Below are 26,609 nucleotides of genomic sequence, written 5' to 3' on the forward strand. Positions count from 1 at the left end.
GCATCTGCAGATAATATAAATAGTTGTAAGGTATGTCAAGAGCAGTTACCGTTAGTAAAGGAAGATAGATTACATCCATCTCTGGAAATTCAACTTTCATTTACAGTATCAAGTTTTAGACAAACAGATAAGTTAGTTGGTAATAGATTTAATTTTAAAAAAGCAAATTTTGATTTGATGTGTGATTTGATGAGAAATATGACGTGGGAAGCTGTAACAGAGGAAATAGAGGTAGATAAAGCTCTAGATATCTTTTACTCAAAAGTACTTAATATATTTGAAGGATCTGTACCACAATATAATATTTACAAGAATTATTCTAATTTTCCGAAATGGTTTACGCCTGATATCAAAAAGTTGCTCAAACAAAAAAATAATTTTAGAAAGTTAAGACATGTTTCAATTTATTTTAACAATCAATTTATAGAGACCAGAAAAAAACTGAAATCATTAATTAACATAGAGCACAGGAAATATATACGGCAAATTGTGGAAAATATAGAAAATGAGTTTAACAATTTCTGGAATTTCATTAATAATAAGAATTCTAAGTCTAATCAAACAGAAATATTTTATTTTGGGGGTAAAGAAATAAATCAGAGTGATACTGCTAATGAGTTTGCGAAATATTTTGAATATGTTTATTCTACCGACATTTCTAGCTATAACACTAATTTTACAAATATTATTAGTAATAACAATGTTTTGAATTTACCATCAATAACAAGCGTAGATTATGATAATGCAGTCAAAAAGCTGAAACCAAAGAAAGCTGCCGGTATAGATGGCATCCCCCCGTATATTTTAAAGGCATGCCAAGAGTGGTTAAAGTTACCATTATTACATATTTTTAATCTAATAATAACTTATTCAAAATTTCCAGAAAAATGGAAACTATCTTCAATTACTCCAATATTTAAGGCGGGTAACAAAAGAGATATTGAAAATTATAGAGGAGTCGCTATTATGTGTGCTCCATCAAAAATTTTCGAACAAATATTGCATGCTCATATATATAATCACGTCAAAAATAGTACTAATGATCATCAACATGGTTTTATGTCGGGTCGCTCGATAAACACAAGTTTTATTTCATTCACCGAGTCTGCAAACAATGCGTTAGAAAAACAATTGCAATTGGATGTAGTGTATACGGATTTCGAAAAAGCCTTTGATAAAGTAAAACACGATGTTCTTTTAAGAAAGTTATGTAATTTTGGCTTACCTGATAATCTAATAAAGTTATTTAAAAGTTATTTGCAGAATAGGAGTTTTGTTGTAAAACACAATGGAAATACTTCTGGTAAATTTAAGGCTAACTCGGGAGTACCACAAGGGTCTAATCTTGGACCACTTTTGTTCTTAATGTGTATAAATGATTTAGCAAACGTCATCCAGTATTCAGATTACTTATTATTTGCAGATGATTTTAAGTTATTCAAAATAATTCAAACTGTTAGGGATTGCGTAATGATTCAAAGGGATATTGAGAACATTTTATTATGGGGTGACAATAATAAGATCAAATTCAATATAAATAAGTGCTACGTTATGTCTATTACCCGTAAAAGAGAACCAATAGTATTTGATTATTTAATAGGACTGAATGTTTTAAAAAGGACCAGTGAGGTCAAGGATTTGGGTTTGACTTATAATAATCAACTGTCATTTGCTACACATATTGGTAAAGCTGCAAAACGAGCGAACCGTATGCTGGGTTTTATATGTCGACGAACTTGCGATTTTACTAGTATTAAGGGTATAAAAATATTATATAATACTTTAGTTAGACCAATATTAGAATTTGGTTCTATTATTTGGGGACAACAACCTCAAGTACATTTAGAGGCACTAGAAAAAGTTCAGAATAAGTTTCTTCGTTATTTGTATTTCAAAAAACATCATCGATGGCCTGATTATGGAATCATAAGATCAACCATGCTAAGGGAAGAATTTGAAGTTTTGTCTTTGACTAGTAGGCGCAAATTTGTAATGGCAATGATTTTATATAAAATAATTAATAATATTTCAGGTACAATTGATTTACGAATGCGGATACCATTTAATGTTCCTCGAAAAGCAACGAGATATCAGTTGTTGTTTGGAAAAATAAGAACATCTGTTTGCTCTCCTCTAGAGGCCATGTTGAAACTAGCGAACAATATAAATTTAGTAAAAAACATTGATTTTACAATGTCAGTTGGTTGCTATAGACATATAGTGCAAGAGCACTTTAAACTAGTAGATGGATAATAGATATCATTAATCTAGCTGTTTTTGTGTTAAAGTCTTCTATATCTGCCTATCAATAGTTGTGCTAATGACTGTATATATTAGTTATATTTGTTATATAAAGTTTATGATTATAACTGTCCATGTAAAAAGGTTTTAGGACCTGTTTGGATTTTTATAAATAAATCAATAAATAAATAAATTAAAGAGAAACCCCATTTCTAGATTTAGAAATATTGTTCTAAAATTCGGCAAATTGCAATTCTCAAATCTTTCAATAGTCAAGTACAAAGGATTATAGTTTATTGTCGTCACCCATAAAAGTTTGTGAGACCGGAAAGGATTAAGTTTCTAGATATGAGATGATTCACTTGCCGAGTACGCCTATTTATACATTTACGTTTTTAAATTTAAACACAAAAAGTTAAATCATATACATATACATATAACAGATTTTTACATATTATCAGGAGATTGGGGCCCCCCGCAAGCTTCACGCTGCGGGGACTCTGTTACGCCCCTGAATTTTGCGCTGTTCAAATGGCATGATTTATAAATACCCAAAAAAATCAGGTTACTACAATGTTATATCTTTGTCGTGGACTCTCACTATCGTCACATACAAAGTTCTTGTGGTCGCTAAATACAAATATCATGTCTACGATGGTCTCCGAGACACCTATTGCCTGTAATGGGTCTCACCTGGAGTTTTATGGAAATTCGATACATAATCAGTGCAAGCTCATTACTCAAAGGTTCTTGAGGACGCTGATCACGAATATCATAACGACGATGTTCTCTGATTGACGCACTTGATCACCACAATGGGCTCCGTCTCTTAGAGTTTTGTGAAAATTAGATACAAAATCAGTGTTCAAAGTCGTTATAAGGAGATTTTTGAGGTCGGTAATTACGAATATCATGACGATGATGGCCTCCGACGAACCTGGTGATGGGGACGGGCCTTGTCTCCTGGAGTTTTGTGGACAATCGATATTCGGTCTCTAAGGCCGAATTTACATAAAAATACTACGGAAGAGTACACTGATGGGCACCAGGTATCTCGGAGACCATTGATAACATAATATTCGTATTCAGAGATCCCAAAAACCTCCCAGTAACGAGGTTGCACTGATTTTGTACCAAATTTCCACAAAACTTCAATAGACTAGGCCCGTCCTGGCCAACAGGTGCTCCGAAAACCATCGTGGTTTTGATATTCGTGATTAGCGTCCCCAAAAACTACCGAGTAGTGAGTTTGTATTGATTTTGTATTAAATTTTCATAAAACCTTAGAACATACCAATTATGGGCAACAGGAGTCTCGGAGACGCCATTTCTATAAAACTCCATGACTCGAATCCCATCCTAGGCACCAGGTGCCCCGAAGACCATTGCTGTCATGATATTCGTGTTCGGTGAGTTCAAAAACTCCTGGGTAGCAAAATTGAACACATTTCCGTCAATTGAAGGGGTGGCTGCAATAACCAAGTAGCTCCATATTTTAAAATTTGTGGGAAATCGAAAAAAACCTTCTAAAAATTCAAAATTAGTTTATTTTTGATTATTTTTTTTCCTGCGGTGAAAACATCTAAAGAAAAAGTTTTTACGTAGTTTTTGTAAATATTATAAATATCATATTTTAATAAAATAAAAAAAACATTGGAGCTGCTTTGCCAAAAATATACAAAAAAAATAGTTCTAGGTTTATTTATATGTTATTTGGACACAAAAAGTAAAGAAACTAAATAAAATGTCCTTATTACATTATTATCAAAATACAAACTAATCAGTGGACTATGAAAACATAAAAAACAGGTAATATTCTTCTTAGGTTATTAGTGTTCATCTTCAGTTTCGGAAGTTTGGCATTCTTCTGGCTCTACAGGAACAAGTTGTTGGTAGTACCACATTTCAGCCTCGCCAACATACTGTCTGGTCAATTCCATGACATTTAATAGCTTATCCCTTTTCAAAGGCAACGGGGCATTATAAACCTTATTGTGTACTTATGGAAAAATCGGTACATAAGATTTCTTTAGAAGAACGAAATCCTCAGTCACAAAACCATTCGCTGAGCCTGAGCACGTAACAGTAACAGTCTCTCTATGTGTATCACTAAATTCGATAACTTTATACTGGGTTGGGCTAAAGAATGGAACCAAGCAAATATCTTTGAAACGAAAAGAACAATCTTTTTGAAACTTTGCATGCAAGTACAGTGACGCAAAACGCATCTATTGCTATACTTTTTGTTACTAGTTCACTTCCGGTTTCACCGGAAATACCCTTAACTTATTTATTTAATTGGGACACCCTGTATATTTTTGCAGATTTTGAAAGAACTTATTATTTTTAATTCATACATACCAAATTTAGAAGAAAAAAATAGTTAAAAAGTGTCTGTAGATAATTTTTTGTATTAAAAATAAACGAGTACTACCATCCATACTATGGACTAAAACTATTGTATTTATTTGAATTTAGCATAGTAGTTAACTGTTACTGAACTAATTGACAGAAATAAGTTTTATTCAAAATGGTTCATTTAAGTGAAAGAGATCGCATTGAAATATTAATGATAATCGGTCATGGTGATCGTGTTAGAACCAATGAACTGTCAATACGGATGGAATGGCCCCGTCCCATTCAAATAGTGAAGCAAGATTGACTACAATATACAAGAGAGAGGTCCTGAGAGAGACAGAGAAATTGTCAGGTAAAATTTGACAGGCCGTATAATGTATCAACTTAAATCGGGGAAATGGACCTCATATTTTTTTAACTTGGTATCAGGGCTGATGAGCAGTATTTAAAAATTAAGTTAAGTTAATAAAATTTAAAAAATATGAGGTCTATTTTTCCGATTTAAGTTGATATAGGCAACTGGAATTACACGGCCTGTCAAATTTTACCTGAAAAATTCTCTGTCTCTCTAGGACCTCTCTCTTGTATGTTGGTGGCATTAATTTTCTTCATGCCTATTCCATCAGTATTGACAGTTCGTTTTTTTGCTTAAATGGAACCGTTAACCGCCATAACTGTCGGTATTGGTCGAATGAGAATTTTCGTTGGATTATTGAAGCACATACCCAACATCCACAAAAGTTAAATGTTTGGATGGGAATTGTTCAAAATAGACTAATAGGCCCTTTTTTCATAGACGGAAATTTGAATGGTGACAAGTATTTAAATTTACTAAATAACCAAATTATTCCTGCACTTCAACAGAATGGCCAGTTACCACAAAATTTTTGGTTTCAACAAGATGGAGCGCCTCCCCACTATGATCGACGGGTTAGGGATTTTTTGGATATGAATTTTCCAAATCAATGGATTGGACGTAGAGGATTCCTAGAGTGGCCAGCTCGTTCTCCCGACCTCAACCCGTTAGATTTTTTTCTTTGGGGTTATCTAAAATCACGGGTTTACGTTAATAGACCAACATGCTTGCAGGATTTGAGACAGAGAATAATTGATGAATGTGATCTAATACGTGGAGAAATTCTGGAAAGAGTGACTCAAGAATTTATTTATAGGCTTGCACGTTGTCAAGAGGTGAATGGCGGGCATTTTCGAAATTTGAAATGATTTTTTCTTATTTTTATTATCATTGGTCTAACGTACATAAATTAACCTATTTTTAACTGTAAAGAGATTTATTTCTTGTTTTAATAGTTTTTTCTTCTAAACTTGGTATTTATGAATTACAAATAAAAAGTTCTTTTAATACAAACAAATGAAATAGAGAATGCGGAAAAATCCCCGTACGAACAATTCACACATCCACTACTTCGGGCTGGGAAAGATTTTTTGAATAGAATCAAAGATCCAAACACCAGTTCTTAGAATTGTGTTTCGCCCTCTTCAACCTCTCTGGGCTCATCAGTGAAGATGAGAGGTTGAATATCTTCAGACACATTCTAATCAAAAAACAACATTCGAGAACATAGACATAGCAGGAGCGTAAATCTACGCCCAATCTGGCAATGACCGTCTCAAGTTTTAATTCCCTAATTACTACTTAGAGTAAAATGTATGTTTTAAAAGCAAAAGAAACACACTCGGTGTGTGAAACACACTCGGTGATCAAAAGATCCAAAGTTACTGGTTTGGACGACCACTCGTACGAATACAAACAAATGAAATAGAGAATGCGGAAAAATCCCCTTACGATCAATTCGTATTTGAACTATTTTTAATATTGCTTTTCTTAAAAAATGGCTCAAGAACTTCTTTATAGTTTAGAATCATATCTTGCTTAACAGTTTTCACAATAAACTTCTTACTGGTATTTGCTATCATGCGACTCCATTCCTCTGGCAGATAAACTGTTTCTTTCTTTTCTCTTTTTCCACGAGAGCAAACGACCTGTCGCAAGGCAAAAAACTATGCCCAGGTTCGGGATAACGATGTTTTATTCTCTTGAATCTTCCATGCAATAGAAGAGATTGCCAAAAGTGAACAAGAACGGAATTCTTGTTCTGCGAAGCGTAGTTGTCACTATAAACGTAAAGGGTTGTTATCTGCGGATCAACGTAGTTATTAATAAAATCGTGTAAGCAACTTATCACTTCATTTGGAGATTTCCGACCCGTTATTTCATCGAAAACATAAAAGTAACTCTTCGAAACGCTGCCCTTATTGATGCAAAATGGATAAAACCACAACTGGCGCTTGTAGAACACGTTGCCAGAAGGAACATGTGGCAGGGGCATGTTTTGTTCAAAATCAAATGACATGACTTCAACTCTGGGATCTCCCTTATCCAAAGCAGTTTTTTCTGTTAAATCTTTATAGAAAGTATCAGCTTTAGTCAGGTGTACTTTTTTTCCACCTTCAATGTGTTTTGAGTTTCATTATCATGAACAGAACCGTATTACAAACTGTTAGAAATAGAATAATATTAAAATTATTGTATTATTACATTAAATTCAAAAGAAACTAAACAAATACATGAAGGAATCAAACTTATTTTTTATATTCCATGCATATTTTTATATCTTTTCTATATTTTCTATTATATTATTTTGCCAACAGTTAAGTGCAAGAACCAGGCAGCTCCCGGAGCTGCCCGGTTCTTCCTACAAACCGAAAGCAAGGTAGCTCCAAATATCGTTGCCAGTTATGTGCCGTTATTAAGAGATACCCGTTTGTTGCAGGAAACGATCGGCCGATTTTTGTTAAGAGTAAGTCACTGAAAATCTCATTTTCGTAAAAAAGTGGAGCTGCCTGGTTATTGCAGCCACCCCTTCAATTATTTCCGAAGTACAAATTTATCATTTTTCATCGCTTTGAAATGCATTTTGAAAAATGCATCTTCCTTGTTCAATAATGCAATTTTCATTTTGTCATCATCATTTTTATTCACAAAGTTTCCTAAGGCTCTTACAAATCGAATGAAAAAAGTTTCACTGAGATTCATCCAACTGTAAAAGTTTGTAAGGTTTATTGTTTTATTTCCTCTCTTATCTAATGGTTGAAAACACAATGTGACAATATTCATAGAAAAATTTTAACGATTAATTCATATATCAGGATGTTTTTTAATCTAATAAAACAACTTCTTACTTTCCGCTAATGATGTCGAAATTTATTGACTTAATTTGTCATGTGTGATAAGGATCTATATCAACATGTAGGTATATTATTTTGTATAACATAAAACTACAACATCCAATTCGACAATCGAAGTTATTCAAACATATGTATTAACTTTACAGCAGTGCTTTTCCTTTTCACCAGCAGCTGTAAAAAGTGAGTAGTCGGTACACCGAGATTCCATTCATATCTGCTTCAAAATTCGTATATGCTCCAAAATTGAAAAAATATTTGTTTGTTTTTTTTTACAATAAGTCAGTTTATTTTAAAGACACGGTATCGATTGCAAAACCCTTTTAAAGGAAATTTGAAGAACTATATATATATATATATATATATATATATATATATATATATATATATATATATATATATATATATATATATATATATATATATATATATATATAATAGATGAAATAGATAATGTGGAAAAATCCCCTTACGAACAATTCACACATCCACCATATATATATATATATATATATATATATATATATATATATATATATATATATATATATATAAAATGAATAATTTTGGGGAATGCAGTCAATGTGTTTTGGGCTGATTAAAAGAGAAACACTTTGAACTTTTGTCGAGCTTTCGGACAATTTATTTCCTTTATCAAGACAATCTAAAAATACAAATGTTTAAATTTAGATGAAAACTAGAAAAATAACAACTTACTGCTCGTGGTTTACAAAATAACTAACATACTTATTAAAAACATAAAAATTCTTTCTAAAAAATATAAATTGTAAACGTAAATTAATTTTGAAATATGTCAAAAGGACATTAATCAAATGTAGTTAGACTACTTTAATAACTCGATAGATTGGGAAAGAAGTTAGCTAACAGTGTATAAAATAATGATATAAAGATATAAGCAAATTTGAAGTTATAATTATTAGTAAAAAAAAAACTGATAGTAATGTAAAACAAGTTGATTTAGAATGTTATAAATATTTTTCTTTTGATACTATTTAGTGAAATTTTAAAAATTAATAAGATCAAATTGTTTATAAAATGCATAAATTAGTAATATCAGATCTCAAAATTAAAGTCAAAGTTAGTAAATTACAGTCAAAGTTAGTTAGTCAAAGCCAAAATGTTATTATAAATAATGCTTAGATTATTGATATCAGATCTCTTATTAATACAATTTGATTTTTTTATCCAAACCATTTCTTTAAATTCTCTTTTACGTAAATTTACTTCTCTTTCCAAAATTGTTGCTTCTTGAAAAATGAAAACATGATCCTCATTAATAACATGCTCTGCCAATGCACAAGAAGGGATATTTCTCTTGATATCACTTTTATGAGACGTTAGTCTAAGAGATAGGTTACGTGAAGTTTGTCCGATGTAACATTTACCACAAGTACTACAAGGTATGGAGTAAATAACATTAGAACTCTCCATAATTTTTAGCGGAGTCTTAGTTCTGGTATAAAGACTGTTCAAAGTTTTGACATTTTTAGTAGCAATTTTAATGTTTTTGTTTTGTTTAAATAACTTAATTAATTTTGGTGTTAAAGATGGTAGATATGGTAAAGAAAAATAAGATAAATAATAAAAAAATTTTGGATAAAAAAATCAAATTGTATTAATAAGAGATCTGATATCAATAATCTAAGCATTATTTATAATAACATTTTGGCTTTGACTAACTAACTTTGACTGTAATTTACTAACTTTGACTTTAATTTTGAGATCTGATATTACTAATTTATGCATTTTATAAACAATTTGATCTTATTAATTTTTAAAATTTCACTAAATAGTATCAAAAGAAAAATATTTATAACATTCTAAATCAACTTGTTTTACATTACTATCAGTTTTTTTTTTTACTAATAATTATAACTTCAAATTTGCTTATATCTTTATATCATTATTTTATACACTGTTAGCTAACTTCTTTCCCAATCTATCGAGTTATTAAAGTAGTCTAACTACATTTGATTAATGTCCTTTTGACATATTTCAAAATTAATTTACGTTTACAATTTATATTTTTTAGAAAGAATTTTTATGTTTTTAATAAGTATGTTAGTTATTTTGTAAACCACGAGCAGTAAGTTGTTATTTTTCTAGTTTTCATCTAAATTTAAACATTTGTATTTTTAGATTGTCTTGATAAAGGAAATAAATTGTCCGAAAGCTCGACAAAAGTTCAAAGTGTTTCTCTTTTAATCAGCCCAAAACACATTGACTGCATTCCCCAAAATTATTCATTTTGTATTATTAACAGTCACTACATATTAATAATCATATATATATATATATATATATATATATATATATATATATATATATATATATATATATATATATATATATATATATATAGATAGCGTCGAAGTAATAACCCTGTACATTAACTAAACTTGTAAAATTATCCCTATTTGTTGCATAGTTGAAAACACAATCCAATATTCATAGAAAATTTTCATGATTAGTTCATACATCACGATATTTTTTAATCTAATAAAACAACTTCTTAGTTTCCGCTAATGATGTCGAAATTTATTGACTTAATTTGTCATGTCTGATAAGGATCTATATCAACACAACATGTAGGTATATTATTTTCTATAACATAAAACTACACCATCCAATTCGTCTATCGAAGTTATTCAAACATAATATGTACCATACTGAACGCAACAGTTTATTTTTTGATTACTGATTATTTTTAGTTTTATGACGGCATAATACTTTCCACTCCATTCCACTACACGATGATACTATGCGGGAGTCAGTTGTAGACACTGCAAGCTCTATAACTGAAAACTGAATCATTGATAATGAAGTCACACTTACATAAATAAGCTTATTTAAAAAAATCTGAGATGGATATCTGAGTGAAGTGCATATTTTTTTGTGAAAATACCGGTTTTGACAGTGTTCTATAATTTGGTCAAGGAAAAGTGATATTAGATAGAAATACGTATTTAGAAAGTATTGGATACAAAAGTCAAAGTTGGTAAGTAAGTTTAAAGTTTTTTAAACATTATTCATAAACTATTTGACTATTACTATAAAAGCTAATAATGTATGGAAAACTTTGATTACAACTAAACTTCAATATCTCATTATTTTATGAGTTTAAAACAAATTTTAATGGGTACTACTTATCAGACTTAATACTTCCCGTTTTCCCTCTTTATTTTGACTTTATTTTATTTTTTATCCATTTGTACTGGGTTCACCGTTGAAATTTTTCCTAATTTACGTCTTTTAGTGTCATTTATTGCTACTTTAACTTTGACCATAAACCACCGGTTCTAAAACCTTTTTCTGTTTTCACAAAATCTTACCTTTCATTCTTTAATTATCATCATTCATCATAATCAGTGGTGCTTGGTGCTACAGCCCTATTAGTCCATTCTTTCACGGTTTTTGCTGTAAATTTTAAAAAACCGCTTGGATTGACATGAAATTTGGTATACGCATAGCTAACATGTCATAGAAAAAAAGTGATATGGTGCCGATATGTGCTTTTGCCCTGGGGGTGAGTTTCACCCCATCTCGGGGGTGAAAAAATATATGTTCAAGATAAGTTCCGAAATGGATAAACTGACTAATTTTAAGCAACTTTTGTTCTATAGAGTTTTTTCACCAAATCAATACTTTTCGAGTTAATTGCAAGTGAATATGTTCATTTTTCAACAAAATAACCACGTTTTTAGACGGTTTTTCGCAGATAACTCAAAACGTAAGCATTTTGTTGAAAAAATATTCTTAGCAAAACTACAGCCTACAAAAAAGTGAAAAAATGGTGTATATATTAGGTCCCTATACCTAGCAAAAGCAGAGTTATAGCTAATGAAAAATAGGTTCATATTCGAAAAATTCCAAATAGAATAATTCAATGTGAAATATCCAAATAACGAAGCATTCTTGGGGAAAACACATTACAACTTTTTTAAAGTGTTTAAAAAAATCTTTATTTCTGTTTTTATAAAAAAAATTTCTAGCATCAAATTTAAGCAAGTTACGCTTAAAATAAAGTTGGTCCCTTTTGTTTTGGCAAAAAAAAATCAGGAAGATCACCCCCCAATTAGCAACTTAAATAAAATTAACCGTTACCGCTTCACAAGTTACTTTACTTATGATGTGTTTATAATATGATCTGTAAGTTTAATCGATTCAAAGTGCTTATTTTTGAAAAAAAAAATGGTTTTAAAGTAAATTTTTTTAAAATTTTAATTTTGAAAAAAATGCTTTTTTTCAAAATAACTTAAAAATTGTTAGAGATACCAAAAGTCTTAAACAATAAAAAAAGCCGGCTTTACTTTTCTGAATATTTTGTATTTTTTTTGTTTTTCTGTAAGACAAAAATTGGTCAAGATTCGGTGTTTCTAAATTTGCATACACTCGTGATAAGTGACTCGTTCAAGCCCTTTTAACTACAGCTCTTTCATAAAAGGACTTTGAACCGATGAAACTTACAGATCGTATGATCAATACATATGCGAGTAAAAAACTTGTGAAGTGATAACAATTAAGTTCATTTGAAATGCTAATTAGGGAGTGATTTTCCCGATTTCTTACCAAAAAAAAGGGACCAACTTTATTTTGAGCGTAACTTGTTTAATTTTGATGCTAAATTTTTTTTTAAAAAACAAAAATAAGCATTTTTTTAAACACTTTAAAAAAGTTAAATGAGTTTTCCCCAAAAAAGTGCTTCGTTTTTTGGTTATAGCACGTTAAAATATACGATTTGGAACTTAACGAATATGAACCTATTTTTCATTAGCTATACCTCTGCTTCTACTAGATACAGTGACCTTACATATAGTCCGTCCGCTATAACTTTTCCCATGCGGTACGATTCATTTTCAGTAGTAATAACCCAAGGACATTGATAATTGTTCGAAAAATTTTTATAACAGATTTCGAAATCTTGTTGCTTGGAAACAGACCGACGCCGTAGGCGGAGGTCTCTTGCCTGTAAGCAACAAGCTTGAGAAAGTTGTTAAAAAATTTTTGAGCATTTATCAATGTTCGAGGGTTATTCGGATAGAAAATTTTTTGTAAACAGTATTCTTTGGTATATTTGATTCGATAATTTCATTAATATTCTCATCAGTATTACAACCAAATCGTGACATTGTGAAATATTGAATATTTGAAATGTCAAAATCGAAATGAAACGAAATGTAGGTATCCATAGCTACATGATTGAGTGAAAACAGCCCATGGGATCTGTTTTCAGTATAATGTTGGTTTTATTGGTTGTATTCAATCAGATGACCACAAATTAATTGATTTCATTGGATTTCTAATTGAGCAAAAAATTTTCAATCAAACTAAGTCAAAACAGAAAGTGAAACGTTCGCCGATGTGTGTAGTATATAGCATACAAGTATACAGTATACAAAATGTATATACACATCGACGTTCGTTTCAATTTATGTTTTGACTTAATTTGATTGAAAATAAATCGTACCGCATGGGAAAAGTTATAGCGGACGGACTATATATAGACTATATATTTTTTATATACACCAAGTTTTTCACTATTTTACGTGCTATATTTTTGATAAGAATTTTTTTCCGCCAAATACAATACTTACTTTTTGAGTTATTTGCGAAAAACCGTTTGAAAACGTAGTTATTTTATAACTCGAAAAGTATTAACTTGGTGAAAAAACTTTATAGAACAAAAGTTGCTTAGAATTAGGCATTTTATTCATTTCCGGACTTATTTCGAACATATATTTTTTACCTCCAAAAGGGGGTGAAACTCACCCCTAGGGCAAAAGCGCACATCGGCACAATATCATTTTTTTTCTATGACTTGTTAGCTATGCGTATACCAAATTTCATGCCAATCCAAGCGGTTCTTTAAAATTTAGAGGTTTTGCAATATTTTACCTTCAAAGAACGTACTATATTTGAGGCTCGATCTTCCCGTTTATTTCGCCAATAGTTTATGTTCCCCAAACGTTGCCAATTTCCTGCGCCGATCTTCCTCGCGTCCTTGTCCACACTGTCCCTCATCCCTCAATCATATTCTTGGCCTATCTCTCTTCCCATTTTCCACTGGTACCGCTAATAAGGTTCGTCTGGATGGGTGTAATTTTCAATACCTTCTTTAATCCCCTAATTAAAACTCAGTGGCGTAGCTGAAGATTGGGGGCCCCACCGCGACAATTTTTGTGGGCCCCCGTACTATAAACATAACGACAACTAATAACAGTATAATTACTAAAATATGTGTAAATGAAAGAGACTAAGTAAAAAAATAAATAGGTAACAAAAAAGAAATACGTACCTATCTATTAATATGTATATATTTATTTTCCTGGTACATTTTTGCATTATAACATGGTATTAAATTTAACAAGTGTGGTGAATTTGCCTGTGCGAACTTGTCAATTAATGAACGATGTCTTAAGTTCGAGCGGTATCTTGTTCTATATGCTTAAAATACCTAGATTCGATAGCCTAGTTTGTGACATAGAGTTTTCCAAATATGTTTTAATAATTTTGAGCTTAGAAAAAGAGCGTTCATTGCTCGGTATATTTTTAGTGCAATAAAAACATTTGGAATTTTGGAAAACATTGGGTTTGTTTTTATAGGTACATTTTAATTTTCATTCCGTCTGTATAACGTATTACTACTAGAGCCCCGTAAATGACGGTTTTGGAGTGTAATTTCAGGGTCAACTCCAAATTGGATAAAAATTTGGATTTAGGTTCTACTTACTTACAAAGTTGAATTTGTCCCGTTGGTTGCTTTTACTTGGGGGGTGATATTCACCCCCGAGAAGGGGGGAATATCACCCCACAAAACGCGAGTTTAAAGTAAGTCCGGAAATGGATAAATTGGCTAATTCTAAGCAAATTTAGTTCTATAGAGTTTTTTACGTAGATCAATCCTCTACGAGTTATTTGCGATTAAAAATGTTGATTTTTCGACAAAACAAAAAAAAACGTTTTCAAGCTGTTTTTTGCAAATAACTCAAAAAGTAAATATTTTATCGAAAAAAATGTTCCTAGCAAAAATATAGCTTATAAAAAAACGAAAAAATCGTGTAATAATGAAGTCTCTAAACCCAGTAAAAGCAAAGTTGTAGCTCATGAAAAATGTGTTCTTATTCGCCAAATTCCAAATTGAATATTTCAACATATAATTTCCAAAAAATTAGGCAATTTTCGGGAAAAACTAATAAAAAATTTTAAAGTGCTTTTAAAAATAGTTTTTTTTTTATATTTTATAATAGTTTCTAGCACCAAAACTAAACGAGTTACGCTCAAAATAAATTTTGACCTTTTTTCTAGTTAAAAAAACCATGAAAACCTAGCACTTAAATAGCACCCTAAAGCACCCTAAATAAAATTAATCGTTGCCGCTTTACTTTTGACTTTATATGTACATATGTGTACTCTTTATACGATCTGTAAGTTTGACCGGTTCGTAGTGCTTATTTTTAAAGAAATTTGGTTTTATAGTAAAAAGAAAATTTTCTAAAACTATTGGAAGAGTGCTATTTTTTGAAAATAACTTAAAAAGTATTAGTGATACGAAAAATATCAAAAATTAAAAAAATGTAGGTTTTGCTTTTATAAATATGATAGATTCATTTTGTTTTTCTGGATAAAAGACAAAAACTGGTTAAGATATGGCTGTTCAAAGTTTGCATATATTCGTGATTAGTGACTCGTTCAAGCCTTTTAAGGTGACACTTACAGATCATATAAAAAATACATAAGTAAATTGTTTGTAAACTGGTAACGATTAATTTTATTTGTGGTGCTAAACAGGGGGAGATTTTCAAGATTATTTTTTACCAAAATAAGAGGACCAACTTTATTTTGAGCGTAACTCGCTTAGTTTTAATGCTATAAACTTTTTTAAAAATAAAAATAGAGCTTTTTTTAAACATTTTAAAAAAGTTTTAATTGGCTTTTCCTTAAAAGTGCTTCATTTGTTGGTTATTTCACCTTGAAATATTCTATTTGGAATTTGACGAATAAAAACATATTTTTCACGAGCTCCAACTTTCCTTGCGCTGGGTCTATTGACTCACGAATACACAACTTTTTTTGTTTGTTTCTATGCTACATTTTCGCTAAGAATATTTTTTTCGAATACATACTTAGTTTTTGAGTTATTTGCGAAAAACCGCCAGAAAACGTGGTTTTTTGTTAAAAAATAAATATTTTCGATATTTTCACCTCCGAGAGGGGGTGATTGTCACCCCCTAAGTAAAAGCAACAAACGGCACAAGTTCAAATTTGAAGTGAAGGGTAAGTAGAAGCTAAAGTCAAATTATCATGCAATTCGGAGTTGACCCTTAAAATTACACGGTTTCGCCATATTTCCCGTTCAATTACTGGGCTACTATTATTTTTCTAGAAACGTGCAAGACATATGATAAAAAAATATACTGGAATGTATACATTCTGTGTGTGTCTGAACAAAAAAGGTTATCCTACCCATTCAAAATTTTACCATAATATTGAGACGCGTGATAAGAAAGATCACTGTATTTTTATTAATATTGCCTTGCGAGATTATTCATAGATATTAATTAGAGTATTAGAATAGAGATTATTCATAGATATTAATGTGCTCTGAAGATTAATTTAGGACTATGTGTATTCAAAAACTAGGTAAGTTTTGAAAAGAATCAAACATTTCACAAGAAAATGGAGATACTGATACCGACTTGCTAAATATGCGTGTATGCGTCACAAACAAAATAACCACAGACAGACATACGTGAAAAAACGTGGTAAGAAATTCACCAGATAATTTGTAATTCACAATTTATGATAAATATAATATAACTATGAATAGGTCGGTACTACCTATTTGGTTCTGGATTTGTTTACTCGGTGAAATTCACAGACAAAATACCTATTAAACTTTCGTCAGGATTTCAACATGAGGCGAAACGCGAAACCGAAATGGATAAGTTAATGCTGCGTTTGCATTTTGCCGAATTCAATCGGAAGGTTGTTCTCCGCTACCATCGGGGATTCCCAGTAATAAAGACAGGGTGCTGGTAGCGATGCGGAGTTGCCACTTCTAGTTATTATTTTGATGCTTTTTAGGAAAATATGTTTTGGTCCCAAATTTAAGAAAGTAGAGGTATTAAGCTTGAAGGCTTTATGGGGCCTCCTAACGTCGGGGCTCCTCCGCCTTGCGGGCCCTGCGGGTCTGTCAGCTACGCCACTGTTAAAACTGTTAAATCTATGGGCGAATAAAATTACTATTTATGTTGATCTTTTCTCTCGAAGTAGTCCAATCAACAGCCATTTTCTCGTGGAATTTTGAGAATCAAGGTCGATTTCCTTGAAAATTTTGATTTAGGTAGTAATTATAACCTTTGTCAAAATCTACCCTACTCCGAACTGCTATTTGCCCTGGGGGGAAAACAACCCCATCTAGGGGATGAACATTTCTTCAATTAAAATAACTATGGAAGGCGATAGATTGACCAATTGTGAGTGAATTTTATCCTATAAAATAAATTTTTTGCGAAGTTGATACTTTCTAAGTTATTAACGATTGAAACTGCATGTTTCATTGAAAAAACTTACGTTTTATAACCGTTTTTCATGAATAACTTAAAAAAATTTAATTTTATAGAAAAAATCATTAAGAACAAAATTGTGGATAATAAAAAAAACAAAGAGATTCGCGTTGGAAAGACCTATGTAAACCCAGTAAGTTATTGCTCTTTAAAGTATGGTTATTTTCGAAGAACATCGAAATGGAGAACCTTTAATTTCAAGTAACTCTAATGTGGTGCAATTATTTGGAAAACTCAAGAGACATATTTTAAAACTCATTAAAAAACCTTTCAAAAAAGCTCTGATAAAAGTTTTTGCATAAGAACTTACTGACTTATGACGAAAATAAAGTCGCTCTCTGCTTTTTTCTTTTTGAAATGTAAAAATTACACCCTCTTAGTTACAATCCTAATAGAAATGAATAGCTTCCCACTTGAAATTAACTTTATTTAGGTATAGCTATAATAGGGAACTTACATAAAATTTTAAATTCGAAAAATGTTATAAATCACAACAGTGCATAATTTAATACATGTATCAAAGATAAAAAAAGTTTTGTTTGTCTTTCGTTTGGCCCCTAAAGACGATTAAAAATTGAAATTATATTGTTCGTCCGCTATAACTTTTCCCATGCGTCACGATTCATTTTCAAACAAATTAAGTCAAAACATAAAGTGAAACGCGTTGCGATGGATAGTATACAGTATACAAAATGTATATACACATCGACGTTCGTTTTTCACTTTATATTTTGACTTTATTTGTTTGAAAATGAATCGTGACGCATGGGAAAAGTTATAGCGGACGAATATACCAGCCAGCCCAAAACGCGTCGTGATATCATTCGGTTATATGTTTACATTTGCGCCAACAAAGTAAACAAAATTGTATATAATTTTAAATTAGACATTATAAACGTCAGTAGAAAATACAGTTATGTGACGTTACAAGAAGTGTTTTTGATCGTTTGAACTATTCATAGAAAATTTGTACTTTTACAAAATGGTTTTATTTTCCATAGTAAACCTTCTTTCCTTTCCTTCAATAACTATATCAAACTCCAATCTCAACAAAGTGGTATATATTATTACAATGACATACGATAAATGTCATTAGAATATAAATATTTTTTCTTTATTCCGCGACGACGAGCTCGCCAAATACCCAAGTAGGTGGAGGCCAATAAACTAAAGAAGAAGAAGAAGAATATACCTAAATATAACCATAAACGGAACCATATAGTTAAACTATTAAACTATATGACGTCACGGGTCGTTTGAACTATTTTAAAATACAGAAGACTTTAAATTTGTTCTTCTAAGTTATTATGAGGTTTTGAAGCGTGAAATTTTGGAAATCTCATTTTTATACAAAACTGAACATTAATATGTAATAAAAAAATGTGCAAGTTCCCTATTGATAAGGTCCATGTGATTTGACCGGTTTGGAATGCTTAGCTTTTTGTTTAAATTATAATAATGTCATTTTCGATTTAATCAACTATTGTTTCTAAACTAAGCATTCCAAACCGGCCGAATTACATGGATCGTATCAATTATATCTAAATAAATTTAATTTCAAGTGGGAAGCTATTCATTTCTATTAAGAGTGTATTGACGAGGGTTTAATTAATACATTTCAAACAGAAAAAGCAGCGAGCGACTTTATTTTTGTCATAAGTCAGTCAGTTCTTACGCAAAAAACTGTTTTCATAGTTTATTTGAAATTTTTTTTAATGAACTTTAAAAGATGTTTTTTAAGTTTTCCCAAAAAATTGCACCACATTCGGGTTATTTGAGATTTAAGATTCTCCATTCGAGGTTCTTCGGAAATAACCATCCTTTAAAGAAAAAAAGCTTAGTCGTTATTGGGTTTACATAGGTCTTTCTAACGCGAATATCTTTGTTTTTTTATTAGCCACAATTTTGTTCTTAATGATTTTTCTATAAAATTAAATTTTATTAAGTTATTAATGAAAAACGGTTATAAAACGTGAGTTTTTTCAATGAAAAATGCATATTTTCAATCGCTAATAATTTGCAAAGTGTCAATTTTGCAAAAAAAATTATAGAACAAAATTGACTCAGAATTGGTCACTCTATCGATTTCCATAATTATTCTGATTAAAAAAATTTCATCCCCTAGATGGAGTTATTTTCATCCCCAGGGCAGAAGCGCAGTTCGGCATAGGGTAGATTTTGAAGAAGAGGGTCACCAGAGCCCAAATTTTCATTAAAATCGGCGTTGATTCTTAAAATTCCACAGTTTTACAGTTTTGTACCGCTGATGAGTGGTCTAAAGTAGGTTTTAACGTGAACTCTCTAATTTTAGCCCAGGGAATTTAGGAAAAAATAAACTTGCAACTTTTTGCATTGTGTTCGAAGATGACGTCAGGAAAAAGTCTACAATACAAAATGGATATAAATGCATAATTGCATGTACCGTGCATAAAATGCATCTAAAAGTACATGCAATTTTTAACGCAATATCTAATTTTATGAAAACATGTCAAAATAAGTTATATTTAGAGAAAAATTTTGTTATTCGGAGGTTTTTGAGGACGCCGACCCCAGAGAACCTGGCGCCCAGCGCACTTGGCTCCCAGAGCACCTGGCGCCCAAGGTTCTGCTGAAGCACGTTATCTTCCGGAGTTTCAGGGGTTTTCGGCACTAAATTGATTCAGACAGATCACTCGAGAGTTTGTGGGTATGTTGAACACGAATCTGAGATCATCGTCGACTCTTGGAGCACATAGCGCAAACATGTTTTGAGGTCACTCCCGTGTGAAAAAAATTCTGATTCGACTTCTTTGTCGTTTTAAATACGTATTTTAACAAACATTCGGTTCCAATTTACTTTTAAATGTTTTCGTGTTTGAAACCATTATGAATCACTGAGCGAAATAAACTTGCATGTCTTTGTTTTATGATTTCTGGGAAATAAAATAAAAAATAGTATTTATCTATTTTCCACATTTAGATGTGATATCTTTTTCTTCTTTTGGCATCATAACCGTGGATGGGTCTTTGCCTGACTGGCTATGTCCTCCCATTCAGATATCTCTTGTGCCCATCTTCTGCTTTATCTGCCGATACCTCACTTCAATAGCGTAACAAGTCCAAAATTAGAATATTTGAAAAAACGAAGAAAAAGAAATTTCGTATTTTATATTGTATACATTTTTTTCAATTTTCATTTTTTTTTAACGAAAATAAGTAATTTAGTTTTAAAGGACTGTAGAACATTTTAATGCATGAAAATATTTAGATACATAAAATTTGTTTAAACTAACTGAAATTTAAATTTTAGTGACATTGTTACACTATTGAACTAAACGTTTTCTTGAATTACGACATAAATTAGCTACTTTTTGTAAACAGAGGTCTGTCTGGTGACCATAGGATTTGAAATAAAATTAACTTGTTAGAAAATTAAACTTTTAATTTGAAACAAAATTAAATAAATAAAAATTATTCAGAAGGCCTTTCCTCTACTCCATCTTTTTCCGGGAAATGTTGGTAAAATGGCCAATAAACCTGTCTAATGGCATTTTCCTTACAAAAATCCAGTAGATTTTTCTTTTTATTTTTATCGATTGAAGGGTTTTTTTTTAAGGCCGATTTTAGCTTGATTTCCTTATTTTGTACTTGATTCCTAAGTTCTTTATTATTTTGTTTGATGTCAATAGTCTTGAAAGTATCTTGTACATAAGAAGTTTTATAAAAAATTATATTCGGGTGCATCTTTTCTATTTTGATAATTTTTAAGTCGTTCCAAATAACTTTTTCTTTTTCTGTAATTTTACTGAAATTTTTACCTATTTCGCTACTTACTGACTTTAACATAAATATCTTGAGTGCAAATTTCATTCACATTGTAGGGAATCCCAGTTTTTTTGCTGATTTGAATATACTTGCCCATTGTGCATGGACGTAAATTGAACAACTTTTAATAACACGCTTTTTCTCTCTTTCTATGGTGGCATGCATGCTATCACCTGCATTTTGTGTGTGACCTTTCTCTAAAAATTTGCGTGTAATTGTCTTGATTTTGTTTACATGCATCACATAGAACAGGTACATACAAACCAAAAATTTATTTTTATTTTGCCCTGCGCAGTCATCAGAGTAGAAAATGACATGTTCTCCTTTGCATGCTTCACTTTTCAAAAAATTATAGGTAGATACCGCTACCAATTTCATTGTCACCACGGGAGTCAAAAGGCTTTTTATTCATATTAGTTAATTTAAATTCACTCATTTTTAGAAAAAGAGACAACTAAGAAACCGCGTGTCACATTGAAATAATAATCCTTCTTGTTCAATACCGTTGTTACACTATTGAACTAAAATATTTATAAATTTGGAGTTGTTACATAAATTGATCACACCCTCTACGAACTAAAAGACGAATTCCGACTTATTTCAGTATTGAAATTGGTAGAGATATGTATTACGAATCAACTATTTATAATGGGAAATAAGCCACAATTTTATCAAAAAAAGATTTTATTTAACGTTTCGAAGCCCAAATCGGGTTTCGTTGTCAAAATACAAAATACTACTAAAATAAACAAAAATGTTGTTGCGAAGTAAAAAAAAATTCTTCTAATAATTTATTTAATCTGACTCATTCATATTGGCAATTCAGACGTATATATATAGAAGACTTTAAAATGATATCGTCAATATTTATGAGTTGCGTTTCTAGGACGACTTTACTAAAAAATAATTCATTCGATTACATGAAATCAATCCCAACTCAAGAATATCCGTCACAAAAAATATCATAGCATGTGATCTGTCTTTAAAAAGACAACCAAATGCAACGATGGCAGTAAAATTCTCGCGTTAGAGATTCCATAGTAAATCACGAGGGAAAACCAGGAAAAAACCTCGTGATACTATCCCGACATCGTAAGTATTTGGTCTCACATTTAATTTACTTTCAAAAAACTAATACTAAATTCTGACTTTAATATGTTTAAATTATAAATAATATTAATAATACATAGATACACAATAAGTAATACTAAAATATGAAATTTGTACTAACTCGATATGTTATTGACTTACTAATAGTAGGTATTTTCTTTCTATTGACATCCTCTTTCAGTATGGGTAACCACATCCTACTGCATTCTACCGAGGAATTTGCGACACAATTCAGGACTATACATGAATCTCTCCATTGAACTATATGTTCATTATCCCATGCGTGTTGACATATTTGAGATCTATCGAATTCTCTATTTTTAATATAAGACTGATGTTCACTTATTCTAACGTTTAATGGTTTTGATGTTTCACCTAAATAAAATGTTCGCATTCACAAGGTATTTTATAAATGCAATTTTTTGTTCTTTCTTGTTCATTGTTAGGTTTAGTTTTAGATAGAATAGATCTCAATGTGTTTGTTTTTTTGAATGTTGTTGAAATGTTGAATTTATTTCCTATTGTTTTAAGTTTCTCGGATAGTCCTTTTATATATGGTATTGATATTTTCCTTGAGATCTATTCTATCTAAAACTAAACCTAACAATGAACAAGAAAGAACAAAGAATTGCATTTATAAAATACCTTGTGAATGCGAACAATTTTATTTAGGTGAAACATCAAAACCATTAAACGTTAGAATAAGTGAACATCAGTCTTATATTAAAAATAGAGAATTCGATAGATCTCAAATATGTCAACACGCATGGGATAATGAACATATAGTTCAATGGAGAGATTCATGTATAGTCCTGAAAGAATCAGATAATAAATAGAGAAAAATCAAAGAAGCGGCTCTAATTATGCTAAATGAAACCAATTGTGTAGCAAATTCCTCGGTAGAATGCAGTAGGATGTGGTTACCCATACTGAAAGAGGAAGTCAATAGAAAGAAAATACCACGATTAGTAAGTCAATAACATATCGAGTTAGTACAAATTTTTTATTTTAGTATTACTCGTTGTGTATCTATGTATTATTAATATTATTTATAATTTAAACATATTAAAGTCAGAATTTAGTATTAGTTTTTTGAAAGTAAATTAAATGTAAGACCAAATACTTACGATGTCGGGATAGTATCACGAGGTTTTTTCCTGGTTTTCCCTCGTGATTTACTATGGAATCTCTAACGCGAGAATTTTACTGTCATCGTTGCATTTGGTTGTCTTTTTAAAGACAGATCACATGCTATGATATTTTTTGTGACGGATATTCTTGAGTTGGGATTGATTTCATGTAATCGAATGAATTATTTTTTAGTAAATTCGTCCCAGGAATGCAACTCATAAATATTGACGATATCATTTTAAAGTCTTCTAGTTTAAAATGTATAATATACGTCTGAATTGCCAATATAAATGAGTCGTCAGATTAAATAAATTATTAGAAGAATTTTTTTTTACTTAGCAACAACATTTTTGTTTATTTTAATAGTATTTTGTATTTTGACAACGAAACCCGATTTGGGCTTCTAAACGTTAAATAAAATCTTTTTTTGATAAAATTGTGGCTTATTTTCCATTATAAATAGTTGATTACAAAAATGCCACAAGGAAATAGCTTCAGAACAACATGTATTACGAATGCTATGATTGCAACAACCGAAATTTGAATTTTTTTGACTTTTTAAGCTATTCAACTGAGGTATCGTTATGTTCATGGTTTTTAAGTCGCCTTCCACGTCATCCAACCATCTCGTTCTGGGCCTTCCTTTTTTCACCTTCCTATCGGCATCCATTGTAATATATTCTTTGTTGTTTTTACATCATCTTGTCTCTGTACCTATATGTCCCAGCCACGACAGTCTTTGACTTTTCACAAATTTTACAATGTCATAACCTTCATTGAATTCATTAACCTGGTCGTTTCTCCTGCACCGGGTCATATACTTTTCTCAGTATTTTTCTCTTTAATGTCCTGAGTTAAGCTTCATCCATTTTCCTCATTACCCAGATTTCACAACCATAGGGTCTAATCAACGTTCTGTAGATAGTCATTTTGGTTCTTTTGTCTAATAATTTCGATGTCATCAATCTTTTCTTAACATATGTATGATTCCTGCTCGAAATATGTGCATTAATTTCGCTACTAACGGAAGTATATCTTCAATAGTATATTGTGTAGATGTGATATTAATTAATTTAATTTTTCATAATTTGTGTCAGGTGCAAATATATAAAATAAAAAAAATATGATGAATAGCCGTGGGTCAGGATTGAATGATCCTTACGATACTGTTTAGTATCAATTTATAATAAATCTTAAATAAAACATATGATTACCAGGTCCATTAAGGGGATGGGTACGTATTTTCGGCTGCAATGCTATTCAAATGGGGATTCATTTTTTTCGAATCCTGAGAAAACTAATAAGAATTTTTGAAAAATTTAAACGCAAAATGAAAGATTACGTTCTTATCGAGGGCCCTGAAAACTTCTATGTTTATTTTAAAAAATTACAGGGGTGAAAACCAAAGAGAAAATGTGATATGAGAAAATGAGACCATGCTGATATTTTACAAATCGAACGTTCGCTATATTTGTCATACAACGCACTGAGTCAAATAGAATATGATGATAAGACAGTGACAGTTTTAAAAATTTGACATGGCATCGGGAATATTTTGAGTTGTTGATTAAATAATATTGATAGTGTATTTGATAAATAATTGATTTAAGACGTGAACTTAATAAAAAGTTATTTATTGTTTATCATTTATGGAAGATCCAAGCAGAGAATATATCAGGAGATATTCTGTGATCCAAGTATTTTTTTGTTAAAGATGTTCAAAATTGTAAGCGTTCCATAGTAACAATATATTATTAAAAAATCACTTTAACACTTTTCCTCATTTCTCTATTCAGTATTAGTTTTTGTTGTATGTACATATAAATTATTACAATCACTGAATACATAGTTAGTGAAAAAATATCACATTTATTAACTGAATTAATAATTTGCAATTATACAAATAACAGTTATCCAAGAACATTTAAAAGCCATCTCTTTAAAGTTATTGATGACATTGTCAAGTAGAATGACATTCTAGTAATGTTTGCATATCCATACCAGTGTGAATTTTACTACACGTAATTTGCCGTGTAAAGACAGAAAAAGTAGGGATACCCGTAAAATATTTGCAAATTATGTACCGATGGCCTTAAAGTAAATGGCATTCTTATTAACAGTATGATGGATGGAGTGTTTCTGTACTAGCGTTGTTCACCTATTTGAATTAAAACTGCCCAAAATAGTCTAGGTGTCAGCTAGGTCAGCATGACGTTTTTAATTCTGATTGAATTGTTATTTATAAGACTCTAGCTCGTAAACTAAAACAGCTAAAAATTTTTTTTCAAATAAAATTTGTTCCTTAATAAAAAACAAAGAAAATAGCGTTTACTAAACTTTAATACAATAATTATAACTCGAAATATTGTAAAATTAGTGCAAAATGTTTGTAAAAAAAGTATCTTTCAAAGCTTTTTCAATAGTAACTCTGTTTTGACGCATGCAAATGGGCTTTTTTACAGTCTCATTTTAGAGCTTAATTTATAGACTTTAAAACAAAATTTGTTAAATTACTTTATCTTTATTTTTGTATTAGAATATATACGGTTTGAAGTTCTAATTTTCTTTAAAAAATTGTGAATTAATTGTTTATAAGGGTTTTAACCCTTAACTACAGACATTCCATTATTACCATGTAATAACAGATCCGCGGTATTTTTTACCGGTCATTATAAAATAGAGTCAAAGTCAAAATATAAAGTTAATAATAAAAAACAAAAAAAAAATATGCATTATGTGTTTTTCTGGTGTCTCTCTAGTGATGAAATGAGTGATTTTAATAATATAATACAGGATTTTTAAAGAATAATCTTAAACGATAATTTTGGTAACATTTTTGGTCTATTGAAACAAACAGACATAAGTGCTATGAACAAAGATTTAGAGTTTCCGTTTTTGCAAAGTTTCCTCAAACATTTTATCTTCAAATATAACCTTCATTGAAGGTCCAGGATGACTTCCACAGTCCATTTGTTTACTCTTTCCCTAAAAACACAAAAAATATTATAAACATTTCACGTTTACAAATATAGTATCCATATAAAAATACTTACTTAAAACAGACCTCCGGTAATTTTTACCGGTTCCGGTTAAGATTTTTGAAGATATTCTTCTTTAGCGGCGAATCGATTGAGGGTAAAATTGTACATGAACCACGCGCCTGCGCACACT

At 30.6% G+C, this 26,609-nt stretch overlaps 1 protein-coding gene across 3 annotated transcripts in view; it reads left to right on the top strand.

Moving 5' to 3' along the window:
• The first annotated feature begins 10,454 nt into the window (after window positions 1-10,454).
• Window positions 10,455-26,609, top strand: part of LOC126881133 (uncharacterized) — a 65,775-nt gene continuing 49,620 nt past the window's right edge. For all 3 annotated transcript variants that reach the window (XM_050645197.1, XM_050645198.1, XM_050645196.1), the window contains exon 1: window positions 10,455-10,825. The gene's annotated coding sequence lies outside the window, so the exon portion shown is untranslated. The remainder of the gene's footprint in view (window positions 10,826-26,609) is intronic.

Source organism: Diabrotica virgifera, chromosome 3, assembly GCF_917563875.1.
Source record: "Diabrotica virgifera virgifera chromosome 3, PGI_DIABVI_V3a".
In the NCBI taxonomy this organism is placed as follows: Eukaryota; Metazoa; Arthropoda; class Insecta; order Coleoptera; family Chrysomelidae; genus Diabrotica; species Diabrotica virgifera.